The 26,775-nt window shown below is 38.8% G+C and overlaps 1 protein-coding gene and 1 long non-coding RNA gene across 9 annotated transcripts in view; both read left to right on the top strand.

Annotated features, from left to right (window-relative positions):
• The window catches only part of ESRRG (estrogen related receptor gamma), a 590,918-nt gene that overhangs the window by 62,872 nt on the left and 501,271 nt on the right, over positions 1–26,775 (top strand). The gene's annotated exons all lie outside the window — the stretch shown is intronic.
• LOC308652173 lies at positions 21,010–24,930 on the top strand. Its single transcript, XR_014022748.1, has 4 exons — positions 21,010–21,481; positions 23,862–23,894; positions 24,089–24,194; positions 24,773–24,930. It is a non-coding gene; the product is annotated as an uncharacterized lncRNA (long non-coding RNA).

Below are 26,775 nucleotides of genomic sequence, written 5' to 3' on the forward strand. Positions count from 1 at the left end.
ATTACACCTATCCAGGAGGGACGGCAGCTTCTCTGCAACTTCTCACCATGCAGATCTGAGGTTCCATTTGAGAGAGAGGGAGAGATCTGGGTTCTAGGCTACTTCTTTTTTATAATTTTTAAATACGTTTATTTTATTTTTAGGTGGTGCTGAGGATTGAACACAGCACCTTGCACATGCTAGGCAAATACTCCACCATTGAGCCACAACCCCAGCTACTTCCTAGCTTGTGACCTTGAATAAAATTATTTGACACTGCTCAGACTGGGTTTGCACAGCTGTAAACTGCATCCAATTATCTACCTAGAATAAGGTATACCATTCTTGCTGGCGTCACCTTTCAACCAAAAATGCCATGCATCATTATTACTTGGCTATGGCTCTTAGCAAAGATTAAATGGTATAAAATATAAGAAGCACAGAGAGGACTTAGTGGTTGTTCTGGGGTCGTATGTACTTACTGCTAGAGTCCTGAGAAACCTGACTTCACCCTTTTCCCTTCTAAAGCAAGGGTTCTGGTAACAACAAATTTGCATTGCCTCTACCCTCCTTCAAGTACAGATTCCAGGCCTGCTCACCAATGCTTCGAATATGCCTCTGGAGGGTGGGATCTGCTCCCTTGTATTTTTAGAAATGCCTCCAGTAACTCGTATTGTTCAGCTGGTCATTGAGACCAACCAACAGTCTCCTTTCCCTATGATGTTCTTGATCTCCTGAGCTGTAGACTGGAATCTAGAAAATTTTAGCTCCTCTACTTGAAGAATCTCCTTACCCTGGTGGAGTCAGTCTATGAGCCTGTTAACTCACTATCCCACTTTATAAGCAGTGCTTTTTATGGTAGGCCCCATGTGGTTGTGTAACCTAAATGATGTGATAATGAGGAGGGACTAAAGGTCACAGGATTGTTAACATGTGTGAGGAGATTGTAGGCTTAGCCTATCAGGTGAGGGAGAGGTTAGTGCACCAACTGTATCCACACTTCAAAGTGTATCGCTGGTTTGCTGCGCTAACTTAATTATCTGTGCTATTGATATCTTTGAGGGACATATCTATACCCTGGATACAGTTACTTCACAGTAGGAGATAGCAGGAGGTGGCTTGTTCGCTTGCCAACTTCCTAAAATGCTTTTTAGAGTCAGCTGGGTTGCTTAGTCCTCTCTTGCTCTTGGATTAAATATAAAAATAACTATGTAAAGCATATCAACCCTCTTTTCCCTGTCTGCTGAAACTGCAATCTCCTATGCTTTTTCTAGAGCCCATTAAAGAGGGAGGAGGAGAGGAGGGGTAACAATATCCAAAAACCCCAAAGCTTCAGATCAGATATTCTCTCAGAACCAATCCTGCAGTTAGATCTCAACCGAGGTAGAAAATAGCTGGTCACACTGGTACCTACCAGAGTTCCTTTTTGATTATTTAAGGGTTGAGGAAGTAGCCTGAACCTTATCCTTATTCTCAGTGTTCTTCCTTCTCTCTGTAGCCATATTAGTTTTATTGACATCTCCTCCAGAAGCCTAGAAGGGAAAGAAATACAACCCAAACCAGGTGATGTTTTCATTTCTAAGCCATAAAAGTGTTTGATGTTAAGAAACATTTGAAACTATAGACTGAAGGGAGGTATTTGTCTCTACCCGGTTTTCACCGATCCTAACCAGCCTTGTTCCTGTTTCCACAAAAACAGTAACTCGGGCTGCAGAGTTACGGCATTCTCCATAGAGAAGGGCTCCCATCTCTGACGTTTGTCTTTGACTTTTAGCTCAGAACAGGTTTACTTTGCCAGGCATTTCTTCACCTCCTCACAGACAGTACTTTGTGTTTGCGTACCTGAGCAATGGGCAGTATTTTGGAGCAATTGACTCTGTGGACTTTTCTGTTAGTGGGAAGATCTGGAATGCAAAGAGAAAGGGTTATCCAAACCTCTCACTGCGCTGAAATTGAATACAGTGCCCTGTTCTTTGACACCCAAATGTGTGACCTGCTGTTGAAAAGCTACAATATTTAATAGAGACCAGGAGAGAAATTTCAGCTTTTCATCCTTCTCACTCTTATAAAGTCTCTCTCATAGTTTGCCATAGCTTTCCAAACATGGTCATTTTAATGATGAAAATGCTGCTGAGAGAGTGCTGGGGCGTCACGCAAAACCAGCTGCGGCATCCTGCATGACATTCCAAATATTAATACAAATAGAATTAATTCCCACGCCAGGGGTGTCTTGGGGAATCCATTTTAAGTTGGCACTTAACTTTGGTTCGAGATTTCCCCGTGACTGCCCATGTTGAAAAATGTTTGCTAAACAAGACAGTGCGGGGCTGCCCTCAATCTATAAATTCACTCCAACTAATTCGTTAACTAACACTTGATTTTAACTAGAAGCAAACTGAGTTACAGAGTAGGTGGCTGCTTCGTGTCCTTGGTGAGCGGTGAGATTGCTACAGATGTTTTAGCTGCCTGTCATTCCTAATTTAACTCATTTGTTTTACTTGGGGGGAAAAACAAAGCTGATATACTTATCATTAGTGGATTGTTTAATTGCATAATTTCCTAGTTCATTTCTAAGTTCATTAAAAACTCTGTTTTGAATATATCTGGTTTGTAGACACAGTGTAGAGGTGTGGATTGCTTGTTATGTTGCATTAAATTCAGATTGTGGCAATGCATAGGCTTGACAAAAGTAAGACTTTTGGTGTCTAGTTCTCCCCTGGCCTTGTCTTTCTATTTCTTCACAGTGAATTTAATAAAGAAACTATCTTGGAGTAATAATTCCTACAAGCCCTGGACATTCCTTTGGGGGAAGAGGACTGACCTTTCCCTGTTTTTAATAAAACCTCTGTGAATTTGGGCTTGCCTCTTCTATGGTCCAGTGCAACTGTCTTTTTATTCCACATTTAAGGGTGAGGTGAGCCTTTCTTCCTCTGATTTGGAAGCTCAAAAGTGGTCCTGGGAGAGATGATTCCTTTGAGGTTTGTATTATTCATGCCTGCTCATTTAGTACTTATTTACATGCATTTAGCTATCTGGGTTTATATTATCTCCTTTTTGGGGTGGATGGTTAGATTTGGATATTTGTGATTCAGTACCTCACTTATTTCTAAAAACAAAAAAAAAAAAAATAATTGGGAAATAGTGCTTTTATAATATGGGGTTGAACTGTGGCTCTGGTGTTTGGCAGGCTTTTTTTATCCTAACTGTGACACTAACAATTTTAAAAGCTTCATTTTTTGTCTTTGTCTTGAACAAGGAACATTTTACACATTATTAAGTCCTGAAAATCCCACTGGATAGATAATTTGGAATGAAAGGACTTAAGACCTTTCAGGGGTAAAAAAGGAACAAATCCATAAGATCCCTCATGATTATTCTTTATGGTCACTAAAAATATTTAGCATACTAAGTAAAAAGATAATCCATGAAAGTTGGATATATTTTGAAATAAAATAATGGATATAAAGTCATCTTTTCTAAGGGATGTCTTCTCTACAGTCACAAGAAGACTACTATAAATTTGTTTGGATTGCTCAGACACCAGGCATACTCAGAAGCATTTATTCCCTGGTGTCTGTCTGTCTCTGTATCTAGTGTTCAATGTCGTTTTGATTTTATAACTCAAAGTTCACTCTTTTCTCTTGGGTCCTAGCATATTCCCCGAGAAATGGAGTAATTCAGATGCTTGAAAAGACAAAAAAAAAAAAAAAATCTCTGGATAAACTTAATCTAATGTATATAGCACAGAGAACAAGTTTCTATTAAGTCCTCATAAACAGCGTTAGGATAGCTTTAACCATGAACATGGTCCCAACCCATTGCTCTTCACCTACCTAATGCTATAGTTTATGACCTGGGTTTATTCTGCATCATTTTTCTTTATCTCTCTTCATTTAATATACAAATATGAGAATCAAGTAAATGATGAAAACATTAACAGGTTCAGAGGAAAGGGGGAATCACTGGACTCATAAAATCTTTAAGTGAATCTACATTATCTTCCAAATTAAATATAACTTTGCAAAGACATTTGCTGCCCTTCACAATATGACCTAATCATCATTTGCTAGCATTCTTTTCCACTTCAGGCGTGCATTTCACATTGCCTTCTCAGGGATTGGATGGCTGTCAGAAACACATAGTCTTTTTTAAAAAAAGTATTCTTTACTATAAAAAACACAGAGAAAGCCACATGAGCCAAATGTATAACCTGACATTTTATATGTTCACTTATTATACTGTAAAAATATTGCATAATATATCCATATATATGTGTACTGTGTATACATTGTATACCAGCCAGAGTAAAAAATAGAATTTTGGAATGTCTGGATCTCTTCCTGTGCCTCACCCAACTACAGATCTTTGTACTGCCTTATAAGTCACCATTAGTCTACTGTAGGAATCAATTCCTTACATTTTTATTTATTTATTTATTTTTCTGTGGTGCTGAGGATTGAACCCATGGCCTTGTGCAAGCACTCTACCAACTGAACTATATTCCCAGCCCCCCTTACATTTTAAAAATACAGTTATCATCCACTGTGCAAACCCAAACACCAGAATCTAGTCTTGCCCACATAAGAAAGCTGAAATTTTTAAACTATCTTTAATCTGTAAATTCCTCCTTAATTTCGTGCATGTCCTTATAATTTATTTATTGAGGAAATGGGCCATTTCCTAGGTGGAGTTTCCTTGAGCCTGTGTTGTGTGGACGACCCACGGTGCAGTTCACGATGTTCCTCTGCCCCCTGCATTTCCTGAGAATTGGCAGCTGGATCACACTTGGACTTGTTTGATTCTTTTGGCAAAACTGTAGTTGGTAGTTGGCAAGGCTACAATCATTATTGAAGCTCAGATTGTCCCACTTTAGCCAGTGGGAACCTCTGCAAGTTGATTCTTGATTCCTTTTGTCATCACCTTAAAAGCCTTTGATAGCTTTCCTCTTACATGGTAATGCAAGACGTTCAGGCTCGTCTTGTATATCTCCTGTCATAGACCTAGAATTTGCTGTGTTTTTTTTTTTTTTTTTTTTTTGACAAGTCCTGGCTGTTGGAGGTGAGAAATGTGGTGTAAAGGCCACATTATGGGTGCTGGGGATGTTCATTGGTATGGGATTGGTCCTTATTTCTTACCTTTTTGAAAATGACAGGATTGGGAGGTTTTATATATAAAGATATGAATATGTATATGCATACATATAAGTACATTTATTTTATTACTTGTCTTATGAATTTTGAATTTGTATCAATACCCAAGTTCACATTTGCGATTGTGGTTTTATTTAACTTTTTCTTCTTTACATTTATGTATTCTTCTTTCCCCAAGCATCCTGACTCTCAAGAGCACAGGGATTAATAGAATTAGGATATCCCAAAATTACTCATTTGCTTTATCACATAGTTTACACACAATAGTCTCAGGAGAACTATACTCATGCTGGTAGTAATGTACTTATTGAAAACATTAAAGCTTTTTTTAAAAAAAATATATGGTTCCTCCCTGCCCTCATTTTAATATAGTGCTATATCTATATGGCCATTAGATACTACTCTCTACCTCTTAGCCTCCTTTTAGTCTTACATCTACAGGTAGCTATATAATTAATATTTACCACCCATTCTTATGGTGATAGTCTCTGTAATCATTTTGATTGTCTAAAATATGGTCCTCAGAAAGGACTCTTAGGAACAATAGGAGATTTTGCCTATATCTATGCCATTTTTTTTTTTGAGCTCTTCCTACTTGCAAGTCAGTTTTGCTGGATATAAAATCACTTTCTCTCCTCCAGAAAGAGCAAGCTACTCCATTTTCTTCTAAAGCAAATGCTTTAGAAAATCTAATTTATATTTTCTTTATGCCATTAGCCATGTATTATTATTATTATTTCTACTGTAAATTGAACCCAGGGGTGCTCTACCACTAATCTACATTCTCAGCCATTTTAATTTTTTTTTTTTTAAATTTTGAGACAGGGTCTTGCTAAATTGCCCAAGCTGGCCTTGAACTGTCAATACTCCTGCTTCAGCTTCCCGAGTAGCTGGGATTACAGATGTACACCCCTGAACCTGGCAAGTCATGAATTCTTTTGGCTTAGGAAAATAATTTTACTAGAATATGTTTTGCTATTGGTCTTTTTGGGTCAATATTCTCAGGTGCATGGTGTAATTTTTCAATGTGTCATTTCAATTTTTTTGGTATATCAGTGAATTTCCTTGAATTATAGTTATTAGTATTCATTATGTTCCCTAGCTTGTATTTCTTCTTTAAAAGCTCTTGTTATCCATGTGTTCAGTTTTTTTAACCTGTCTTCACAATTTGTCTCTTTCTTTCTTCATTTCTTTTTGATTTTTGAGCTTTCTTCCTTTTTGCCTTTTTAATGTTTATGAAGAGAATATCTGTTCTGCTTATGTGTTTCTAGGTTAGTTACCATTTCTGAAATTATTTTTTTTCTTTTATTTCTGATTCCTTTTTCAGTCCTGTCACTGTATTTATGAGCTTTTCTGATGTGACGCTAGTGTGCTTTTATATTTTTTATCATTTCTTAATGTCTTGAAGCTTCTTTTGAAATGATAGTGTACAGTTTTGATCTGTTTTGTGGGAATGTCTTTCTGTTGTGTTTTTATTGTCTCTAGGGATGCTCTTCTGCTCCTTTTTCCAGTTTGTAATTGTAATAACTTTGTGGGACTTGACCTTGACCTTGATACTTTTCTGTTATTTTTATATGAAATTAATTTTTCTGGCCTTTTGAAATGAGGTATGGTTCAGGAAATCTTACTAACTTTACAGGCCTTCTGTGTGTGTGTGTGTGTGTGTGTGTGTGTGTGTGTGTGTGTGTGTTGTGTTAAAAGATTTCCTAGATTGGCTTTCTGGAACCCCTGGGCATTTCCCCTTCCCCTATTTAATCAAGAGCTTCTCTTTGTTTCAACTTTCATACTCCACGTGACTCAGGTTTGATGCCACTTTTGCATTTTTTTAGGGCTGGCTTACACTGTAGGGGAGCCCTGGTGACTTGATAGTTCATGGTAGCTAACCTGCTCCATTTGTCTCAGACCCCTTACCAAGTACTCCCTGTACCAAGTACCCCCAAGTATCTGTACTAAGGTGTTAAGAAACCCTCCTAATTAGAGCTATTGTTTCCCCATGATCCAGGACACTTGCCATTTGAATGCTGTTGGCTATTTTCAGGTTCTCTTATTCTCAGGTCCATGGATGCCATGCTATTATTTTCTTCTTCCCATGCAGGATTTCTAGGTTTTGGTCATTTGACCCCTTAACTTGTATTTGGGGTTTAAGAATAAATTTTGTATTCTACCTTTCTTGTAAATGTTGTCCTTGGTTTTGGGGTTTTGTTATCTAGTTGCTTTATTCATACGGTAGCTGAAAGTCTGAAAAAACTATGCTTCCATTGCTACCAACATCTATCCAGAATTTTCTACCCCCAGAGTGTCTTAATCGGTGTCCTTTACAGTGAGTGGAACACATCAGAAAAACAGCAGCCCAGGAAAAGGGGTGCACCCTGGGCCAGCAGAAGGCTTTTCTACTGGTCTTATGAACAGGATCTCAGTGGCACCGTGTTCTAGACAATTAGTCACTTCAGAAAATGAAAAGCCTTGAATGGGTTTGGTTTGTTTGGGTATAAATTCAATTTCTTTCCTTTAATAAACATGAATTTCTATTTATATCTAGTCTTCTGCCCAAAACAAATATGTTGGTGACCTATAAAAATAACCATAATAATAAAACATAAAATATAATTAATTATATCTGATCAAATGCATTAATCAAAGTGACTAACTGCTGAAGCAAACACCCTAAACATTCTGGTGTCCTAAAGTACTTCTCATGCCATAGTCTAACATGTGTTGACAGGGTTTGGTAAGTAGGGTGCTCTACTCTACATAGTTATTCAGGGATCCAGGGCCATTCTCAAGAGTCTCAGCATGGGAAGGAGAGGGGGGGGGAGAGAAAGATTGATTGAGTCTCAAGGAAAGAATTTTAGTTTTCTTATACTGTTTCCACAAACATTCCAATAGCCAGTGTTAAGTCATGCAGACCTATTGGCTATTGGACAGCAAGGAATTTGGGAGGGTAGTGTGATTGTGTGCCCATAAGGGGGAAAAGGAGATAGGGTTTGGAAAGTCCATGATTTGCTATGGTGAGGAAATGGGACAAAAGAAGGATAAAGAATACTTTACTAGAGGAGAAAGAGATAGAAATGAATTGTGTGAAGACCAGGCATATGGGAAACCAAATGCTGGATTTGGAAAACTGAAAGAAATTTTGGTATGAACTCAGATGAGGTCTGAAAAAGAGGCTGAGGTGGTCTCAGAAAAAGGGCCTTGCATATTCATTAAGGATTCTAAGCTTTATTCTGCATTAAGCAAAGGGGATATTGGTGATTTATAGGAAAGGGACTGGCATAATCAGACTTGTGGCTTTGGAACAGAATTTTGGCCCCTAGCTATTATGGGCAATGTTTCTGAAACTGAAGAAAAATCCCATTCTAAAGTCTTTCTGACTACATACCTAGTCACCTGAACCCAGGAAGAACTGGGTTCACCTCTGGTGGTGCCCATCTCAGTCACACTTACATGGTAGATTTCCACTAATGTGCTACAATTGCAACCAGAGTCAGTAGTGACTTCTATAAATTCAGACTGGAAATGTAATTTCAGATCTCCCAGGCCCTGTGTTGTTTCAGTGATATTATAATCAATGATTGTAGGTCCCTTCGAAGCTCATAAAGTGACCTCTTTTGACATTGATTTCTCATCTATTTTTTTCCCTGACCTTTCTTCACCTCCTATGTCTCTTTATTTGCTAAGGCATGATATTTTATTGCCATGCACTCTTATAATAACCACAGTAACCATACATTTACCTTTGTTCAGGTCATTACTACCTAAATAGACACTGTTGTGGCAAGAACTAGTCCAAGGAGCTGGTATTGTAACCTTCTCCGGGAGAGACTGTTTGTTTTTTTCCATTAGAAAGTACTCGTGTGCTGTCAGGTTTTTTTTTTTTTTTTTTTTTTTTTGCTTAGACTAGCATCTAAGAAGATTGTCACATATATTTTGTTCCTTATTTGGAGTAGATCCTCCCGAATGAGATAAGTTCTGAAAATGATAACAAATATTTTACCAGTCTTCCTATGGGTATTTCCAAGACATTTCTGCATCTTGGTAAAAGTCTGTGTGAGGTTAAATAGGAAGGTAAATGAAATGTGCATCTTCCTTAAAGAATGTGTGGTTTGTCTGGCCTTTATGCTCCTCCCAATATGACCTTTAGAAGAGAATATGATCAATAGTCTATTGGATGGTCTCTGGTCTAGCTGTCAGAGTCCAGAAGGAGGAAGTTGAGAGATTTTGATGAAAAGGATCTGAAATGGCTAAGTGCAAACTTGGTAGGAAAATACTTACATTTTTCCAGTAGTTTCTAGAAAGTTCTGAAGCACCTGATATATGATGGGCTTTTGCATTTTGGGCATCTGCTATCTTTGCCTAGCTCAACATTCCAGGGAGGGCTTTTATTTTTTCTTTTTCCCAGAGCTCAAAACTGAACATGTCAGCAGTGAGCAGCCACCCAGCTTTGTAAAGAATGCCACGGCTGACAACTTCACAGCTGCTCGGAACTGGCTGAGCCTTTCTTATAAAACAGTACCATACACAAGAGCCATTGTGCCTTGGGACCCACCATGGAGTTTTCAAATGCCCCGATTCCTGGAAAAATGTGCCAACCCCTCCCTACCAGGTTGCCCAATGTCTGGTGATAACAACCATGACTAGAATCATCTCTTTGGTGGCTCTTGAAAGGACACAAAGGGTCTATTCTGTACTTTTTTTTTTTTTTTTTTTTTTTACACAGGTGCACAGTCACCATATTTTGGGGATAAGATCAGTAATTTATTTGTCATACCACTCAAATTGTTTTGGGGAAAAAAAGAACATTGGAAACACTTATAAAAATGTGAAATTAATATTTATTCTTGAATAATCTATAAGTGTCTCAAGACTAGAACAATCGTCATATAATTTTCTACAGAATTTTGAGTTTGTTTTTGGAGACCACGTTAAGGTGTGCAATTTTGATATGAAGAAGAAGGAATGAATGGAGAAAGATGAGAGAAAGGTACCTCTTGATCTCTGTGGGCATCTCATACACAGAAGTTCTCTTAGTGATTAAGGGTCTTATTGATGAACTCTGGCTAGAAGACACAAGATTCCTTAGCCAAATTCCCCAGATTACCTCTGAGAAACCACTTAAACAGTTCCTTTATTGTTAATTATCATCAAATGAAATTATAATCAGATGAAAATCCTCATTATCCTTCACCCTAGTAAGAGGGTAGAGAATGTACTCTTAGTAAGTCTAGAAATGTCAGTCAAGACAAGAGGAGCTTATGGCTTGTTCAAAGGACTCTTGGTTATTTTATATAAAACACAATTAACCTACCTGGTTTTGAATACATATTTCTCTTTTTTATTATTTTGGAAAGAGAGGAAGCCAGACAGTGTAGCTTCCTAACATGAATATAATATGTGGTTATTGCTCAAGATGTAACAAGAGTTTGTTTGGAAGGATTTATAGATAGTCCTTTGACATTGATGCCTGCCGACCTCTGCGGATCTCCCCAGCATCTCTTGCAAGATGGCCTAGTGTATCTTTGGATGTGTGGAGATCATTTTATGAACCAAACCTGAAAGCTGATCTATGTGGAATTATCTCTATTTGTTCTGTATCATTTCTTGCAAAGTTGCATAAATACTTCCTTCATAGTTTTAAAATTCAGTCTCAAAATCCAAGATATATATCCATTCTGTACATTGAATTACTTCTGAGCAAATAATTTTTTTAAAGACTTTTCTTGGTCTTGCCGTTGTTATTTTGGTGCCTTTTTATAAGTGAGAAATAGGGCTCTCGATGGGTTAAGTTATTTTTTGCATAAGGCCACTCAATTGTGTAAAAGCCTGGTCAAGACATAAGCCAGGTAGTTTGTGTCTCAGGCCAACTCTTATTCCATATGGCTCATTTCTCTCTCACTACTTGGTACCGAATATAGTACAGTGATTGTTTCAGGAACATAAGTAAAGGATGGCCCGAGCCAGTGGGAATGCATTGACTCATGATCATTGCCCTTTTAGTTTGAGGCTCCAACAGATGGAAAATTATTTGGATGTTGCAGAAACAGCAAAAATAATGTTGGCGTCCTCTCAGCTTTTGCTTGGAGAAGCCCAAGAAGCCTGTTTCTTATAATTAGAAGGTGCGTGTGAATCAGAACAGTAGTACAGAGTCAGCCATGGTAAGCATTAACCGATTCACCTTTTAGATGTGACAAGTGAAGAAATCAGCCTAAGGTTGCCTGGAGCTTTCTTCAGGAAAATACCCGAAGGGAAACCCTTGAACGTTCAAGCCAAGAATTATCAAATGACCCAGTCTTACTCCTTCCCCAGCCTACATTATCCACTCCTTTCTCTTGTCTCAGAACCACCTGAGGACATGAAACTGCTGACTTCAGCTTCCTGGCCACTGTCTAAGTCTCAGATCCTGAAATAAGGATGGAAAAAAAAAAAAAAAAACTCTTTCATAAAACCTTTCTTCCATGATTTCATTTTTCCCTTGGTCAGCTCACATACACATACCTTAAAAAATTCTTCTTTGCACCTTGGATTCTGTTCTGTTTACTGACATTTTCCCCTCACATCTGGCTAACCTGAATGGCCAAAGTACTGTTCCTTGGTCAGGACAGTTACCTCAAAGGGCACAAGGACACAACTTTATTTTTTTTAAATCATTTTGAGCTCTCCAAAGGTCTTCTGATAGTGGCTGTAAATATTCAGAACCAAAGGACACATGGAGTTAGGCCATGCCTGTCCTCAGACTTCCTGATTTTTAGTTTAGTGATTTATTTTGGTGGAAGTCTATCGCTATGACCATTGATAAATAAACCCATCAAGTAAAAGGCAGGGACTGATAGAACAAAGGGAGAGATATAATGAAAACAGTCCATATCTCAGTTTGGATAGTGGATGGACCACTGCCTCCTCCCCTCCAGATCTTGTTCTTCCAACCATGGGGACAGTCTGAGAGTGTTGGTTATGGGAGGTTGGCATTTCCTAGATTGACATCCAGTTGTCTATCCCTCTGTGGAGCTGCTGCTTCTTCTTCTTCTTTTTTTTTTTTTTTTTAAAGAGAGTGATAGAGGGGGAGAGAGAGAGAGAATTTTTAATATTTATTTTTTAGTTATCGGCAGACACAACATCTTTGTTTGTATGTGGTGCTGAGGATCAAACCCGGGCCGCACGCATGCCAGGCGAGCGCGCTACCACTTGAGCCACATCCCCAGCCCTGTGGAGCTTTTTTTGAACAGGAGGAGATGCTTGGCATCCCTGCCAGCAGCCTTCAGGTAAGGGATCATTCACATGCAGTCTGTCTGGCTCCTTGGCTGTTCAAACTTGAGTTGTCCCCAAATAACCCAAGATCTCAGATGATGAAGCTGCACAGGTTATATGGTCTGTCCCATCTACTAGAAAATGATGTCGTTTTTCCAGGGAAGGGCTATATTTTATCAAGATCTTTCTCATGTGTAACCTAATTTTTGTTGGACTGCATCTCGTTTTACTACTTCAGCAACTTCCCTGGGCCAAAGAATCTATTTATTAAGCTGTGTTGCCAGAAGTTCTTTTTCACCCCTCTGGCTCAGATATCTTGGCACATCACTGGACGATCCTTGAGGTCCAGGTCAGAGGATCACATAGGTAAGATTGCCTTCTAATAAGGTTCTTTGACATCTCAGTTATTAAATTCCCTTGAATGAAGTTCCGACACATCAGACTTACAGTGATGTTTGCCCCATGTAGATAATACTATTGGTCTTCTGTTATGAAGTGTTCTCATGTTTTTGCTCTTCTTTATAGATTTACTTACTTATCCTGAAAGATGCCACTTCTATCCCAGAGCTACATCCTCTTCCATCCAGTCTTCCCAAATGGGAGCCGAGAAGACCAGCTTTCACTCCATTTCTGCTCCATTCTGGCTCATCTGTTTTTCTTATAGAACCTTTCTTCTGGTTGCCAGGAAAGCTACTCTTGGTTTCTCATGGGTGGCACTGGCTTGTCCTCCGGGACTGGAGCCAATTCTAGTGCAGGGCAGTCTGTAGAACAAGAAGAGGGTTCCTGGAGATTAGGCTGCAGCCATAGGCCTAGGACTTGGTTGGAGAATGCTTGCTAGTAAGGAGACCACAAATACATAATGCAGGATGAGCTTCTTGCACCTCGGGACTTCTTGACCGAGGGACAGAAGAGTTATCCTTTGTTTTTCTGTCCTCTGCCTTATCACCTTCTCCAATGCAATTCAGCAGTTTATGTTCACCATAGAAATGATATTTTTTCCCTCTCTTCTCCAAGATGTTTTACTATGTATAGGTGGTTTTAGTTCTTTAAAGATACATGATTCTTGGTTCTGTGATTTTCATGTCAGGCTTGACCAAATGATTTCTTGAAGATTCTGATTCTCTAAAATGGAGAAAAGCTGTGCAGTACTTTGGATAACTGTTCCCTGAAGGGCTGTGTATTAAAAGATTGGCTGTCGGCCAGTGTCAATCTTGGGAGTTAGTGGAACCTTAGGAGGTGGGGCCTAGTGGAAGGAAGTTAGGTTGTTGGGGCTTGAATTTGAAGGGGATAGTGGGAATTCAGTTCTTCCCCTTCTCTCTTTTTGTTTCCTGGTTGTCATGAAGGGAACAGCTTCCTCTACTCTGTGCTACAGCTATAAAGTACTACCTTGATACAGGCCCCCCCCCCCCCCCACCAAATGGAGCTGCCAGGCACAGTGATGTATGCCTATAATCCCAGCTACTCAGGAGGCTGAGGCAGGAGGACTGAGTTTTAAGCGAGGATAAGCAACTATCTTAAAATAAACTTTAAAAATATGAGGATATAACTAAGTGGTAGATTGATTGCCTATTATGATTAAGGCTCTGGGTTCAGTCCCCACTATCACAAATAAAACAAGCAATGGGGCCAGTAAACCATGGACTGAAACCTTTGAAACTGTGAGCCAAAATACATATTTTCTTCTTATAAATTGATTGTCTCAGATATTTTGTTATAGTAACTGAAAACTGACACATCAGACAAATCAGCTTAGGAAACTGTGCCACTCTATTCGTATTGGAATTTCAAAGTTGTATATCAGAGGCTCAGAATTCCTGCAATATGGAAATTAGTCTGTGTAACTTTAAAAATTTCCCAGGGATAAAAATCCTGGTCAGGTAAGGATTGCCTAAGGGAAAAATAGCTAAATTCTGACTTAAATAACGAATGGAATTTGAAGTGAGGGAGGAATTTTGGAGGTAACATTCTGGGCTGAAAGAAGGCAAGTTCTAGAACTGCAGAGGAAAGAGTACTAAAAACTATGTGACAGAGGAGATAGATGAGTAGGAGGCCTGATTAGGAAGGGCTTATTGGCTACATTAAGGATTTTGGTCACTAGTCAATGACCAAAGGAAAACCTGGGAAATAGTTTGCATGATCTGCAAAGTATAATTTCATGTGCATTGTTAACAAAAACATTCTAGCTCCAAATTGAGAGTAGATAAGGGGTGGTGGAGTTCAAGGTTTACTCACACCATATTCAGATGTGTAAAGAAAACGGAAGCTTCATTTTCTATGACTGCTCTGATTTTTCTTGTAAGTTCCTATTTCAGGGATAGATAGGAAATGCATTAATCCTAGACTCTTCCCGTTATACTCAGTAGACTTTCATGTAAAATGGCCTCTTTTGGGTAGCTTCTGTGGCCGAGTTACACATCCCATTGGCTGGGAGTACTTCTTGTGCCTGAGGTGTGGGTGAAAGGACCTGGTGTGATAAGTGGGTGTTCTGGTGGCTTGCTAGGTCCTCACTACTGCCCTCTGCAGGAATGGTAGCCTCATCATCAGCTTGGACACTACTGCCTTGTCTCCATTTACTATGAATTCGTGCCTGAGGAACCAATGTCTATTCTAATGCAGCTTTGGTAGGCCCGGCTTCCTCATTTGCACCTGAACTCTTTGTGACTTTGAGCCATTATTGCAATGACTCTATTCCATCTGGAATATAATGATACTTTCCACCTTCTAGCTAAGCCCCTGGTAGGTTCCTCAACCAAGAACCATTAACTGCATGTGTCCGGCCACAGTGATCCTCTGGATCTTTCTGTACACTGAAGCTGAGGGAGTAACTGGGAAGCTAACCTTGGGTTTTCTCTCTGATTACTCATGTTTCCCCCAAGTTTACTCTGCTGGGCTTCACACTGGGAGTAGGCTACAAACTCCAAGATGTTGCTGAACAGAGAATAAAGAAAAACTCTCTATTAAGGCTACTTAACCCGGAGAAGTGAGTCCATATCTCATGGCCTGTTGCTGTTACCTCTGCCCATCTTCTTCTTCTGTCACCCTGGAAATGTAGGCTAGTTTTTTTTTTTTTTTTCCAGAATCAAACACTGTAATCTGACATAAAAACCGAAGAACTTAACTATGGGATGTAGAATTCCTTTTCTCTCTCTTTCTAAAGTCAGGGTTTTGAGATTTCCGTCCAGCTATATAGGTCAAGCAAATCAGTTTTGAGACTCAAAGCTGAACAGGGTTTTCCTTCTTCTTGGCCTTTTGTGTCTAATTCTTACACTGGGACAGTCAGCCTCATGGCTCAGCTCTACAAATGGATAGGTGCAAGGGAATATAATTTAATACATCTAGTTATTATTTCTAGAATATTCTATTAAAATTAGGAGCAGGGTTTGCTGAGAGATATTTGTCACTTGGACTTGGGTAATGACAAGGGTAAAGAGAAACTAATAGGAACATATCTAGTTGGTAGGATTGATATTATTTGCTGCTTGATTATTTTGAGATGAAATGATCGAATGCGAGAGTCCTAGGTTTCTGGTTGATGTGGATGAATGGTGGTGCCATTTTCTGAGATGCAGAAGAACACTGGAAAAAGAATTGGTTGGGGACTAGTTCATTTTGGGACATGCTGAATTTGAAATTCCTATAAGACAGCCAAGTGAAGATATCTAATAATCAGTAAGACATACAGGTTCATAGCTAAAAAAAAAAAAAAAAAAATGGAGATTTCTGTAGTAAAACACATCATAACTATAAGGATGTTTGATGAGTGAATTGGAGAAGCAATACAGAAAGTCAAATATAAATAATTTGATGCAAGCATTTCACTGTTGGCGCAGGCTTACCACGGAGTCCAGATTATTAAGTATATTGGCTAATATTCCTTCTGCCATGGTAAATATCATGGTGGACCACGTTGCCTTCTCTTTTCATAGACACATCCTTCTCTTACATATATTAATATGTTCAACTAGGTTCCAACAAGTTTTACCAATCACGGAATAACTTTGTCTCTTTCTGGGGTTGCATATCTCTATTCTTTTTTTTAATTGCAGCACAACTTTACATTTCTATGGTTGTACACAATGTAGCGTCACACCATATGTTCAGTCATACATGTACCTAGGGTACTGTCCATCTCATTCCACCATCTTTCCTGCCCCCATGCACTTTCCCTCTCCTCCTTTCCCTTTGCCCAATCAAAGTTCCTCCATTTTCCCCATGCCTTCCCCCTACCTATTATGAATCATCATCCACTTATCAGAGAGAACATTCGGCCTTTGGTTTTTTGGAATTGGCTTACTTTGCTTAGTATGATATTCTCCAACTCCATCCATTTACCTGCAAAAGCCATAATTTTATTCTTTTAATGCTGAGTAATATTCCATTGTGTATATATACCACAGTTTCTTTACCCATTCATCTATTGAAGGGCATCTAGGTTGCTTCCACAGTTTAGTTATTGTGAATTGAGCTGCTGTGAACATTGAGCATATCTCTATTCTTATCCCATGATGCGTTACTCTTAAGATTTTACTCTAGGTCAACTTTATTTTTTTTATTACTATATTCTCAAAATATTTGCACAATGGTTGGTGAGAGGTAAAGCTAGAAAGTTAGGTAGGAGCTAAATTAACTCAGATATTTGGATTTTTTCCTAAGGTTAGTAATGAAAAGCCTTTGAAGGATTTAAGTCAGGGAAGTGAGTAACCTAATTTGGATGTGCTTGACTAACAATGGCTCTCCTGATCTCATGCCAGCAGGCTGATTCAACACCTGTTTATTGATCATCCCTTTTGTGTCAGATAAGATACTTGATGTTTCCAGGGATACAAAGTTAAAAATTTTAAAAATGTGTCTCCTGTTATGCTAGTATCCATTTGGGGTATAAATAGAAAAAGCACTAATTTTATGTTTTTTTTTTTTTTTTTTTTTTTTTTTGGCAAAGGAATGTACAGCATAGGGTCTCAGTGGTTCTGATGTAATTCCTTTTATGGGCAATATGGCACTGAAAATGCCAACCTTCTTCTTCTTGCTGTTTGTTTTGTCATTTAGCAGAATTATTTGATTTTTCTTCCTGTCTCTATTGGAAAGGCATCTCAATATACACTATTTTAAAATTTTTACTATTAAACAGAAAGAAAAAACTAAACAAGAAAATAAGGTCAAAGACTTTAGTATGAAAATGACATATTTCTAAAGAAACACAACAGCATAGGGCAGTGTACCTCAGAGGGAAAGTGGCAAAGGGATTTATTAGGGTTGGACTTTAACATCTCTGACCAGTTGGGCAGAAATTGTTTTGAAGATGTATTACATTCCCTGATCAAATGGAAAAAATGACACCTGCCATGGTATCTAGGAGACACCCGGCTAACATGGCCAAGAGCCACACATGGCCTTGTTGTGAAAACCTTCCAATATCCCATCCTTGGCAACTGGGACAACCTTGTGCCTCCTCTCAGATCAGGGAAAGCTCTAGACTTGTTATTTAAACTTCAGAAATTCCCAAATGGAGTTAATGAGTAATTTTTTTTTCTTTCTAATGTCTAACCTAGCAGCCCCATCCTGTGCCCCCCCCCCCACTTTTTTTTTTTGCCACTTTTAATACCACTCACTCAACTTTGTAGATACTTGCACGTTCAATATGACTCAGGATGTTCTGTGGAAACAGTGTTTTATTAGAAATTCCTGCTGGACCCACTTCAGTGTTGTGACCATGGCTTCCTGGATTTTGAACTTCCTCTGACCTGGCTTATGGTTTTTTTCCCCCCCCAATTCTGCAAGGGTTAATTTTCTTTGCAGCTTTTAGGGCTTGATGTGAATCCCCCTATATTAATGTGGTTTTTGAAATGAAAAATCTCTACATGCACAAAGAGTGCCTTGGATAGTTTTGCATTTGCAAATAAAGCCCTAACAAATGCTCATTTAAAAAAATATATTTCCCCAGCTGAGCACATTAAGGCTATATGCTGCATCTTTGTATTCACTTCAATAAACCAGGTGTGCTTCTGGAGATTAGCTATTTTTTATAAAGAATGATTTTGAAATAAATGACAATGGGCTCATTTCTCTTTATGCTGAGGATAACATTAAAGGAAAACTGCCGTGATTAGTTTTAATATCTCAGATAGCTTAATGAGTACTTACTAAAAATGTGAGTGTGTGTGTGTGTGTGTGTGTGTGTGTGTGAGCGTACAAGCACAGAGGGTAGATATATGTGTACACATGTGCCTGAATAATTTTCTAACATCTTAAGTAATACCTGTCAGAGATTTTAATAACCCAGTGCCAGTGAATTATTCCGGTAGCTGTTTTTGCTGAGGCTTTCGGTAGGAAGTCCATTTTCCTGTGGAGCATTTTCTCTTTTTCAAAAGTGCCAGTCAGAAAATATGAACATGGCCTGGGACTTTATGTGTCACTTATAGTCAATGATTGTGTGCCTCTCTATAAGTTATCTGCAGGATTTTTTTTTTTTTTTGGTGTTTTTTTTTTTGAACTTTATGTTTCATTTGAACAGGAGTTGGAGGTCAGCATAAGGATTTGGGGTGTTTGGGTTAGGTTTAGACTACTTAGTATAGGTTCAGTAGGAACCAGTGAGAGACGAGTCGCAAATTTCCAGGAAGGAGCCACGTGAATTGCATTTAATACAGAATGACCTTGGGGTGGAATGGAATTGTGTCTTTCTGTGTGGTGAATGAATAGAGCATATACAGGTGGTAGGAGGGGCACTGTGATTGAGGGAGTAAGGTAGGCAAGATTGCCAAGGTATTAGTGAGGCTCATGTTCAAGTGGATTTTCAGAAAAGCCAATTGGGGCAGGATTCCCATGTAGGATGGTCAGTGACAGCGATTTCCCAGGAGTGTGTTCCCATCTTATGGAAGGAAAAGAAGGGCCTTGGACTTCTGTGCTTCAGGGTCAGTTGTCTATTTGAGCAACCTTGAGAGGTGATTACTTCTTTATTAAATAATTGACAAAGTCTTGGTTTTTGGTTACTTAAAGACAGACTATCCTGGGTACAGGAGTCAAAGGATCCATTTTTTTAAAAAATTTTTTCTTTTCTCTTGCCATTGGCTATTTTATTGCTCTTGGTATCTTTTCTAGAACTTGAGGTAACATGAAAATCTTGGCAGTTTTCCTTTTTTAAAAAATATTCTGAGCTCTAGATAGTGCTATAAATGAAGAGATGAGGTTGCTTCACCTATCTAAGCTGTTCCCTTCATGGGTGAACGTTCAGAAGAGACAGCATCTCTGTTTTCTATAATCCCAGATACTTGGCAGTTAGCTCTGTTTTTGCGTTCTTGCTTTTTGTCTTGTTCCTATTTGGGCACAATCTGTATAAAGAGCATTAGTACTTTGCCTTTAGAAATATGACTTAAATTGTTGTCAATTTATCTTTTTAAAATCCAAGATTCAGGTACAAAAGCAAAAGCAAAAGAACACAACCCCAAAACATTATTCTTTTTGCCTCCTTCCCTGAAATGCTGGCTCAATACAAGAGTAATAAGGACAAAAACAGCCAAATTTAAAACTCTAGGTGAAGATAATGGTTCTTTAATAAAAGTACTCAGGAATGCTATTTCACAATATTCTTTTGGGGCTATTGTCAGCTTAAACAGCGTCAACAGTATTGTGTTTCATTTTAAGAAGCATGACTGAGAATTTTGGTTCATTAGAGATAAGTTTGCAACGTTCATTTATTATTGATGGACTTTGAAAATGACACAAACTTTTCAGGTTGACTCTGGTGATTTTATATTGCTTGTGTAAATGGGAGAGAAAAGCTTCCTCTTTGTAACTGAACCCAGCTTCCTTCTTTCCATTTATGGAAAGAGCCTTTGAGCCCAATTTAGCTGCGATCGGTAAGGGCAGCTCACTTTGCCGGGTGTAGGATTGGAATGGGGTGTGATGGTGCTATAAATGTATAAAGTTTGTCTTCTTTGTTGAGTTTCCTGATGGATGTCAGGGCTTGGGCATCCTTATGTGGGTTAGTATGGAATCGTGTGTATGTGTGCGTGCAAAGGCGTGCCAAGACATGCTTAATATTTGCCATTAATTTTGAGCTGGGAGTGAAAAGAGAAATAGCAACTTGTAAGAGTACATTTTAACATGTTTTTGAGACTAGATTGGGAGATACCAGGCCATGCAAGAATGGGGGCATCATCCTGTTCCAGGGAAGACAGGTACCAGATCATGACAATGAGCACAAATCATGGCTTTCTTCACCAGGAACTAGGAAGCATACCTCATGCGACAGTGGAGAAACTGACAAACAGCAATTCACCCCGCTCTGTCACCAGAGTTCATTGTTCCTTGCCAAATCCTGACTTCTTTCATTTAAATAAAGTCTTTTGGAGAGTTTTATTTATTTTTTTTAATCAACAGACCAGGAGTCTAATTTTAGTTCTGGCGCTTTATAATTAGAATAGAAGCATCTCCAAACTTACTTATTTACAAACACCTGCACCAATACAGTTTGCTGGTTTAGATTGGACTTGTGGGGGCAAGGGAAAGGGAGGGAGCTCAGGGAGCAGGTATTGGAGTCTTCCTATGTGTTCACTTCTGCCAGATGCTAGAGTACGGGTGGTGTGCTTCCATCTGTGCACACGTACATGTGTGTCTGTGCACGAGTGTGTGTGTGTGTGTGTGTGTGTGTGTGTTTTTCCTGCCCTCCCAGATGAGAGTGCTTCAAGCTCATATAGAAAATGCTCTGTACCTGTGTCACCTGTGCAGAACTCTTCCTTCTTGGGCATCAAAACAATTGGTGGTCAGTTGTTATTTGGGACAAAGTTAGATTTTAAATGACACCCTGGAGGGAAATTTTAGCGATGCATTTTAGCTACTGGGGATCTGCATTGGATAAAATGCTTTCTCTATTTCCATAATTTCTATATTTATATGTCATTCAGCATACTGTATAGTTGAGTGGTTCAAGAAAAACAAATAGAGAGAGCTATCCATAATATAAATATTTCTACATTTTATCAAAGCAGAAATACAGATCTGTGGTTAGCGTGAGTCCACCTTGTGAAGTGATGGGTTCTTTCAATCTGAGATGGAATGCTGTCAGAGAGCAGTAAAAGATGACAACAGCACATTGGGATGACAGATCATAAAATGTCAGTTGAGAACCTACTGAGTGCATGGCTTTGAATATAACCTCGATGATTTCTGAGGATGAGCATGTTCCTCCCTTCAAAAAACATAAAAAGATATTGCATGCCAAAGCAAAATTTAAAATAAAAAGTAAAATTAGAACCCGTACAGACCAATAACTAATTCTAATTAGATTGAGGATTCTGTAGGAAACAGAGCAGGTGTGGGCTTTAGCTGTGACACTTGAAGCTGCCAGCTGGTAGGGTGACTGTCAGATGCCTGTTTACTCTCTTATATCCAAGACCACTTAATGTTCCAGGAAAGAAACAAAGTAGAAGCAATAAACAAATACTCTATATACAGGGCTTGTCTTGGACTGATTTTTTTGAAATTTTTCCCCCAAGAAAAGGCAAGGAGGGGACAATTACTTCTCAAATCTAATCTGGACATAGCTAGCTTCTTCATTGTCACACATGGAATCAGATAGATTAAATGATTATTTAATAGTCTCTACTGAGCCTATTTCTTTTAAAACTGTGGGCTGTATTGTGTATGGATGGATGTGAACATATGTGAGTGTGTGTGTATACTGACATTCTTTCACCTCTTAAAATGCACTACCTTTATACCAACCTTCAATGAATGTTTAAAGGATTTAATGCATTTGCTGTCTTGTATCAGAAGAATGATGGGGGATTAGATGAGGAAAAAGGGCTTTTGGCACAGCTTGCAGGCTGTTATTTTCACCAACTGTGATGTCAGCTATGATCTTTTTACAGTGCTTCAGACTAGGGGGCCTCTTAGCTAGAGATCCCTGGGTCTCCGTGATTTCAATTTTTTTTTTTTTAAATAAAAAGGATGAGAATTTTTTTTTCTTGCTTCCACTGAGCACCCTGTAGACACTAAACTAAAATCTAAGGGGAGGGTACAAGGCTAGAATGTAAACTACATGCAAGAGACTTTCTTAGCTGTTGAGATTGTCCAATGCAGAAGAGAATAGCTGAATATACTATAGTACAATCAGATATATTGCCAGAAACTGCAAATAAAATGAAAATGCTCTATGGTGAAGTTATTGATCTGGGATGTATTTCCCTTAAGCCCAGGACATCTCTGAGTTTGCCTTTTGTTTGAACAGAATAGGGCCAACATCATTAATTGAATCCCACAATGTACCTAGCATACATGGAAGGAGAAGGGTTTGGAATCAAGTTGGGTTGTTTTGAATCTCAAGCCAAATCCTGCTGACATTTTGTGACCTTGGGCAGATTACCTCACCCACCTAATTCATAGTTTTCTCATAATCAAAACAAACCATCTCACAGTAGTTTTTTCAAAGGATAAATGTATACTTACCATTGTGATGATATTTCACAGAGAGGGAACAAATTGAATTGTTGTTAGAAAAATCCTGAAATAATTCTAAACTAAAACTCTCATCAGGAAAAAAAAAGTTTATGATTGCTAAATCACTGCCAATAAAAGTTTAAGGCAACAGCTTTATTTATTATATCTCAGAGTAACAATGAATAATTTGAAAATAAATATAAAATGGCAGTCTGTGTTTGGCTCTAGCATCCCCTGTTTCTTTCCTTCATCCAGACTGTTGCCAGAGAGATAAGGTAGTGACTTCTGACTGTCTTAGCCATGGAAGATGAGACAGAACTTGAACTTGGAGCTGAGTAGCATTTTTTCTTCTATGACCAGTCCAAACATCTGTTCATTAACCACTTATACAACCCATTTATAAAGAACTGTCCAGAGATGAAGACTACAGGTCAATAATGTATGCTACGGGAGGTATCATGACATAAAAATCAAGATTTTGTAGTTCTGGCCATCCCTCATCTTTCTCTCTCACTCTCTTGTTCTCTCTCTGTTCTTGTGTGTGTGTATGTGTGTGCATGGGGGGTGGTGCTTATCTTTATTTCTTCATATTTCTATGGAGCTTCCCTACAAAGCTTAAATTAGAGTTGATGAGGTTATGTTGATCACCCTGTGACCATGTACAGAATAATACTATTCACAGGTGGTGGATAGGATGTAGAAACAGACTGCATTCAAATTGTAGGTCTTTCCATTCAAGGTGGAGTAACAGAACACATCAAGATACAAACACTTTGAGAACATGTCAGCAGTTTGTGAAAACGTATACACATTGATAGAGTGAAGCATATCTACCTAAGTGCTTTAAAAGAGAACTTGCAATGGATTTACTTAAATCAGAAAACAAAATAATAAAAAAGGCCTCCTTTTAAAAAGGACGTGAATAAATTATATTGCTCTATTGTGTGTGTATATGAATGTATAACAAGGAATCCTACTATGATGTATATTAATGTACCAATAGAAAAAAAAGAGTGTGTGTGTATGTGATAAATACCTACACCATCTGTGTTTTAGAGAGGAATCTTAGAAGACCAAGAATCCCGAAAGGTAAAGTGAAGTGTTTGTGTATGTGTGTGTGTATGTGTGAGAGAGAGGGTGGGGGGGGAGGGAGGGAGGAAGGAAGTGGGAGATATTTTGACTCCTGGAGACCTTTGGTAAAGCCTTACCAGTTTTTGCAGAACACATGTACTTAGCCTTGTGGTTCAGAGGCAAGCAACTTGCTGTGATTCTTTTGGCCATAGAGGGGCAATTCTCTGGTGATTAGAATTTTCAAGCTGGATTCAAAGAAATGGTGCTTCTCAACCCACAGCTCTGGCTTGACTGAGAAGAGAGTTCAGAAGGAATGAGGTAGATACCAACTTGGGAGAGGTGTCCTAAGGCTGTCTGGAGGTCTCTTTTACCCTGAGGGTGATATTCATTACTGGACACAATCTTTGGCCAGAGGCACAGATGTGACTCAGGCTAACGTGGGAATCCTTGATCTCTTTCAAACTCTGACAAGTCATTTAGTGTGCTTTGAAATAGCTCAGCTTCTCCTTCTGATTTTTATTTATTTATTTATTTATTTATTTTACAGAATCCCTAGAGTTTTTATTTCATTTAGGTTTTTGATTTTTGGATTAAATCTAAATATTCTGTTAAACACTGCAGGGCCTAGTGGTGTCTTTTTTTTTTTTTTTTTTTTTTCATTTATCTGTATTTATCTTCTTTAGCCAGAGATACTAGGAAGGGACTAGTCTTGTGGAGAAGACTAATTGGGGCAGGAAGGGGACTGTAAGTGAGGATACAGGGGCACAGGCCTGCTTGGAGACCTTGGGCTCATTTATCACCTTCAGACTTCTTAGTAACCCTAGGACTAGAGGTAACAATAGCCATTCTTGATTGATACTTTACATACTTGCTAAGCACTGCTTATGTATCCTCAGGTAACCCTCACAGCGATCCTAATGAGGCAGATGGTATGAATCCCACTTTAACAATGAGCGAACTATGACAAGAAATATAAGGAAACCTGGTTGAGCTCATGACCTGCTTGCTTCTTGGTCTCCAACTGTCTTAGTCTCCATCAACAAAGGATTTGACACTTAAGTAGAAGAGCTTTTAAAGTGATTTGAATGTGTTAAAAATAAAATAATATATGGATAAGTAGAAGGTGTTATTCTCTATATTTTCTATAGAAACAAGAAATTCTATTTCTTGATCCTTTAAGGTTCAGCATTCCATTCTGGATGGCTTATCCCTGATTCCCCCATTCTATTAAAAGTCCCATTGGTGTTACATATGGGTGTAGTGAGGCTGGTTCCTACCTGTCCAAGAGCAGGAAAGTGGGGCTGAGGCAGATACACCTCAATCCAGTGGCTTCTGCTGGCTCTTATCTTTTTATCAGTATAAAAACGTTTTGTGGGAGAACATTGGTTTTCATCTCAGGGGAAGAAGCACTTGTCCTGGTGATTCAGAGCCCTGTACCACAAAAACAAAAACAAACAAACAAAAAAAACCTGTGTTCAATTCTTTAGTGCCAGAGTGAAGCTTCCTACAGAGTGTCAGGTCCTCCAGTAGTTCATGAGATTAAGCTGAATTGGGTAGAAAAGTCCCTCTTGGTGTATTTGAACTTGACTCAAAAATGGAAGGGTTTGTGACCAACCAAGGGAGACAAAGAATATTCAAAATATACTTGTGCCAAAAGATGCATGATTATAAAACAAACAAACAAACAAACAAAAAACCCAAAAAGCCCTCCCAGGTGTGATTTTGACAAAAGGAATTCAGAAGGTAAGAGAGAGAAGTTGAGGAAGGTGGGAGAAAGTGGAATATTTTCAGTATCCAGAGTCCATGTCAGCTGTAACCTGGCTCAGCTCATAGAGACGGAGAGTCCATGATGCTTAATTCTTAATGTTAGAAATGGCCTCTGAGTCTCGGAGGTCTAGAATGGGTAATACATGGAGCGAGGAAGCTAGGGGACTGGTGCACAGCAAGAAAGGGGACAGGGGCTTCTGTGGAAAGAAGATACAGGACATAGTAGGATTATTATTATTATTTCTTCTGTCCTGGGCATGGTCACTTCACCTCCCTTAACAGGCTTCACTCTGGGCAAAGCCCGGGCTGAAGACTTGACACAGTGCTCAGCCATTGTAGGTGAGACTTCAGGAGTGCTTTTCTAATATAAATGAAGGATTATAGGTGTACCCCTTTTAATCTCTCCTCCCTTGCATAAACCTTAGTCATGGGTTGCTGCAGGCATGTGGCCACAGGGGACAGTCTACGCCTGAGGCTATCAGTGGAGATAGCTATTTAAGAGGTTTTACTTTTACATCTGAGCAGCCAAATTGTGCATATAACAATGGGGACCAATTATTGCACAATAGAGCATCCCCCATGAAACAGAAGAGAGTGTGTGTTTAATATGCAATGAATGATATACTCCTAAACAATGAGAACCTTTTAGTAGCTTGGGAAGAGGGGAATTCCATTCTTCAAGTTTCAGTTGTTTGTGGAGGTGATATGTACTATCATGGCATCCAAGGTTTTCAAAACAACCCTTTCCCAGTTAATGAATGAATAATAAAACAGTATCTATGTAGGTTCATATGTGTGGAAAACATGACTCTTCTGAGTTTGCAGTTTCATTTATATACCCTATTCCTTGGAAGCCAGATCATACTGGGTTGTTTTATCTCCAATTTAAGCAATTATAGTGTTATACAGTTTAAAACACTTTTGAATAATCCATCCTGGGGCTGGGGGTAGAGCACTTGCCCACCATGGCACAATGCTTGGGTTTCTGTCCCCAGCAGTGCCCATATGTGTGTGTACACACACACACGGGTCCGTTCTGTTGATGGCTGTTGTCTAGTCATTTTGAATTGGACGTAATTCATGAATTGAGAATCTTCATTGCCCTCAAAGTTCGTAAAATCTACTGTATTAT

This window comes from Spermophilus citellus (assembly GCF_964194105.1).
Source record: "Spermophilus citellus genome assembly, chromosome: 6".
NCBI lineage: Eukaryota > Metazoa > Chordata > Mammalia > Rodentia > Sciuridae > Spermophilus > Spermophilus citellus.